Source organism: Aegilops tauschii, chromosome 1 (genome assembly GCF_002575655.3).
Source record: "Aegilops tauschii subsp. strangulata cultivar AL8/78 chromosome 1, Aet v6.0, whole genome shotgun sequence".
Lineage (NCBI taxonomy): Eukaryota > Viridiplantae > Streptophyta > Magnoliopsida > Poales > Poaceae > Aegilops > Aegilops tauschii.
The window spans coordinates 220,480,660-220,485,725 of NC_053035.3; the positions used below are offsets into that span (position 1 = coordinate 220,480,660).

At 43.2% G+C, this 5,066-nt stretch overlaps 1 long non-coding RNA gene across 7 annotated transcripts; it reads left to right on the top strand.

Moving 5' to 3' along the window:
- The first annotated feature begins 813 nt into the window (after positions 1–813).
- LOC109746927 (uncharacterized) lies at positions 814–4,514 on the top strand. Of its 7 annotated transcripts, none has more exons than XR_002228908.4 (5): positions 814–1,438; positions 2,048–2,406; positions 3,119–3,369; positions 3,449–3,629; positions 3,753–4,514. It is a non-coding gene; the product is annotated as an uncharacterized lncRNA (long non-coding RNA). The 7 variants fall into 7 exon arrangements; XR_002228897.4 differs by having other exon boundaries at positions 3,449–3,543; XR_002228919.4 differs by having other exon boundaries at positions 818–1,438; positions 3,698–4,514.
- The last annotated feature ends 552 nt before the right edge of the window (positions 4,515–5,066 follow it).

Genomic DNA, 5,066 nt, shown 5'->3' on the forward strand with positions numbered 1-5,066 from the left:
TGCAAAATCTATTCAGTTTCTTTTTTTAATTAACAACGGTGTATATACAATATAAGCTCTCATGCAGGCAAGCGATTTGGATCACAATCTCCCGTCATTGATACCAAGTAACAAAGAAGGAAAATGGATAGAGAACGGTATGCACGGATGACCAATGAAGAAAAACAGAAAAAACTAAAAAAGCGTCGTGAAAACTATCGGCAAAATAAAATAAAAACTAAGATTCAACCCAGTTGCGAAATAAAACACAAGGGATGAAGAAATATTCAAACATGGAGCCAACACAAAAGAAAAAATGCTCACAAAAAAGGCAGAAATATGCAAAAATGCAGCAGATTTTTTATTTTATGTTTTGGTACTTTAAATTTTGTTATCTTTTGTATGTCTTTTTATTCCTATGCTTGAGTTTATTTTTTTCATCACAATCAGAGATGACCGCCTTTAACCAAACCAGCAAATTGTAAAACGCATAAGTTTACTAGCGGTTTGTAAAGATTGGTTGGCTGAAAATAAAATTCTCCTTCATGTTATTCCTCAACACACATTCCCATAGGCATGGATATTGAGTATAGGGGCGTGCGTTTTCTTCCGTTGCAACGCACGGGCATGTTTGCTAGTAATAATAATAATAATATATATATATATATATAATAATAATAATAATAATAAAGCACGGGTTGAGTCCGTCGTGTTCACCGTCATGGCAATATTTTAAAAAAGTCCCTGCCCTTTTGATTATTAAACCCGCAGTCTTTTTTAAGTGAATCTGAGAAAACGCTTCGTTTTAAAAACAGACACCCTGTCGTTTGGAGTATTCAACCCGCGACCCTGGTGACAAAGGAAACGATTCGAGCTAAAGGACCACAACTTCGTCAACGCCCAGCCACCCCAAATCCCCTCCTATCGACCACAGCGCCGCCACCGACGTCGGCCGTCTGGCCCATCCACGCCGATCCCGCCGTGCTCCTCTTCTCCGCAAATGCCGCCGTAAGCCTTCGCATCTGCGGAGCCACCCTTTGGCTCAAAGGTGTACACCCATGCCACAGAGGCCGGATCGGGCAGCAGGAACTCGAGGAGGACGACAACACCAAGATCTCGGGGAGGTGAGCTCGAGGGCATGACCCATCTCCTCAATGCCCCAACCCTCGAACTCCGGCGCCTCAACTCCCACACCGTCTGCGAGTCAAATCCCTGCGTGCCGCCGACGAAAACTCCCCCTGCATCTCGCGCTGCCACGACTAACCACCTGTGCGCTGAACCAACTCGCCGCCGGTAGCGCCCCCCTGTCGACGCGACTCCCTCGAGCTCCCTCCCGGTCGTGTCCCTCCAGATAGGCAGCAACATCGTCCTCCCGCCGCTGCAGCGGCGCAACGACACGAGGTGTGGAGGGGAAGGGATATACAGGTGGAGGAGGGCGGTGGCGGCAAAGGCGGAGGCGGTATGGTGCCGTTCTCCATGCTTCTTTGAGTGCTTCTCTCTAAATTCGTTGGTGGCCAAATTCTGTACTGATTAAACTATGTCCTTCGGGGTGTTTGATGAAATGTCCAACCACACCAACAACGCGAATTTAGGCCTACATGATGGAATCAACGATGTCGCATGCCCTTTAGTGATCAACCCCGTCCAAATAATTTAGCTATGTGCAGTACTATTGCCAATCATCTGTTTAGATGCTTTTCACATCAAAGGGGTGATTTTATACTAATTTAGTAATTTTCATATGTGGTTCTGATGATGGATAACATAAAGACATGTAGTTCAAATCGCCATCAAGCACATCAGTCCTTTAATGTTAAGCACATCAAATGTGTTAAGTTCCTGCATCAGGTCCAAGCAAGCCACTTCATGACAGGAGTCAGGAGGCTACAAGTCCTTAATAATAGAAAAAAAATACCAGAAACCTTATGTGTTCAATTTTTTAGATCAGAATCCTAGACGCTGGCAGTTTATAAAATATTTCCAGAACCTCTGTTCTTTATATATATTTCTCAAACTAATTCTGCCATCGATTAGCAGTGACATTTCCAAGCTTTGTTTCCATTCTCAGGTCGATGATACCTGAAATTCTTTGGAGTTCTTTCGAATTGAAAGATCAGGAAATAAGCTTGTGGTGACTTTGTGAGGTTTTCGCATTGGACCGTTTGGAACTTCGGATTGGCAGAGAGCTAGAGACCCTGGTGCTCTGAAGGATGTTGAATTTGATAACAGAATTTATTGTTGTTAAATATTATTTGCTTCTTTCATATGGAAAAAGTTAGCGTTGTTGGGAGCTCGATGTTGTAGTGGGCCTTGACAGTGGCAAGTTGGGAGCTGGCGAGGTAGATGTCGTCCTCGACAAGGGCCGTGACCTCATCTCCTTTGGCCCCAAGTCCGACTACCACCACAACCAGACATGCTCCTCCATAGGTAAGGAACTTTTTATACAGATTGCTTCAACACATTTGTGATGACACTTCAGAGCTTAATAAGTTAGTATATGCAAGTTCTGTACTTTGTGGTTGTATCAGCGTAATGAATTTGATGTTCCAGACTGTTGCATGTACCACTCAAACTCACTACATTGATCCTTTTTTGTTTTTCCCCATGGCTCTCGCTCTGTCCTTGCACATATAGTTCAGAGAGTAAACAGGAACACTAGGCCATCACTGAATACACGAGTATGATATCCATATCATTTCCGGTAAAAAGGGGTTGAGATATTTAGCTCCTGTACAATCAGTATGATTTTATATCTATATGTTAACAAATAATTTCAGGCTGAAAAATATCACTAGAACCAGCATGAAAATTTGACCTCTTGGAACATGAAAACAGTGGCTTACTTCAGCAGACAAGCTTAAGAGATGGTTCACAATTAACATCTGAGTTCACAAATATGGCTCCTGATTTCCATCTTAGAGGTTGATGAATACAGATGTTGTTATGTTGATTACATCTGCGTGTGCGCAAAGTGGTCATGGTGAAATAAAAAATAACAGAAACAGAGGGCGCTCTTTTAAAGTGCTCGCAATTGTTTTTTAGTTTGTTATGTCTCCACAATATGGTTGTGTGCATTTCTCGAATACAGAGGCCCTATGATCTTCTTAACTTATCTGAAAAATATTATTCGACATTTCAGGCCTTGGATTACTGTCAGCTACGAGATTAAGTTCGGAGAAAGGGCCATTGCCAGCTTCTGTGTTGGTAGGGCGATTCTTAGGCGCACCAAGATACTGGTCCTGGACGAAGCCACTGCTTCGGTGGACAGTGCAACTGATAACCTGATCCAGAACACACTACAACATCATTTCTCAGGGTCAATTGTCATCACGACCGTGCATCGAATCACCTCGGTCCTTCCTAACGATATAGTCTAGATTCTTGACAATGGTTAGCTATCATCTTACCCCTTCATATCATTACCCATTTATTTTGTGGACTGGTGAACACCGCCAAATAAAAATTGCAGGCCTGGCTGTGGAGTCTGGAGCAACCAAGGTCAGCCAAGTTGCTGGAAGACAAATTTTCTCTGTTCTCAAAGCTTGTGGTGGAATCCATGATGAGGTTGATACACACTTGAGCTAGCATCACAAATGTTATCAAAATGAAATTTTACCTTATCCAAATTGTGGTATGCAAATATTAGAAAGGTACTCGGCCTCTCTGATTCATCGGATGTGGTATAGAAGCTGGCATGTAACATGTGAAATTTGTATAGCTAGGCGCACTACCGGGCATTGAAGGATATGCTGGATCTTGACTTATTTCTGCAGGCGGCGGCACACCATGAACTAACTGGAGGAGACAAACTAGATTTGCAGGCTTCTGCAAAGTGCTAGCACCTAGAGTGATGAGGACATCAATATCATTGTTACACCCACAACCCCTACTGTTACATATAATGGACCAATTACTAGAGCTCGCGCACGCCAATTAAATTACCAGGTATTTTCGTTTCTTGGTAATGATTCTAATGTTCATGAGAATATGATGCTGCCTAAATTGGATACTTTTGTTTTGCTTACAAATGAAGGGCCTGGATTGGAGAAGGATGAACATTGGAGCAAGAACAAGCATGGAGTTGATGGCATGCGCAAGGGGAACAAGAACGGAGTTACCAGTGATGATTTCAGGACTTTGAAGCCACCATAAGGAGTGAATGAAGTCTTGGACGAAATATACAAGATGCCACTTCATAAATTTCGTCCAGAGGCTATTCTAGGTGCTGCGTCACCTTATTATTGGGCTTGGCCCATGTAATTTCGAAATACATAAGTATAGGCTGTTTTTAGAGTCCGTATGTGTGGGGAAACAAAAGATAGGGTTGGTTTCGGACCCCTTCTTCAAGGACCATGAAATTCCTCCCTCTTCATCCATATATACAGCCCTTAGGGCACCGTTTAGACTTTGGGTTTTGTTTAGATTAAAAGTTCGCCATAGCTGCAACTTCGCGTACTTCGTTTGTGTTCAACGACCAGACAAAGGCGTCACAGAACCCCACCTTGATCAATAAAGCTTTCATCTTATATTCGCAATATCCAGATTGCAATCTCAGTTTCTTGCTTGTTCTTCGTTTGCTTGCAGGAAATAGACCCTCGTGGTCAGGTTGATCGTGCTCCGGCGTGGTCAATAATCTCTCGGAGTTGGTTTAGCGATTGCTAAGGCGCGACGTCCTCGCACGTTCGTAGTCGGATCGTCAAAGTCGACTTCCATCAAAGCGATATCCATCATCTCATCGAAAGACGGGACACCTTTGCCTCTATCAAGTGGTATCAGATTTTCAGGTTGCTCGGTGAGATTTTATAGTTTTTCGTAGTTTAGATCGAGTCTGTTCTTCATACCTACAGTCCACGAAAAAGCCACAAAAAAAATTAGGGTTAGTTCATCATATCCGAACCAATCTGAGCCTTTGCATAATCTTTTTAGGGTTTTTGTTGAATTTGCGGTTGCATCGTCGTGTCAAGTTGCTGGTCTTAGAGTCTAGTCTTTTAGAGTTTCGAGTTCTGGTCATAAGTTGTCACGCCGCCGCCGCACCATCATCATCGCCTTGCCATCTACCACCATTGCTTATCTGCCACCGCTCTGAA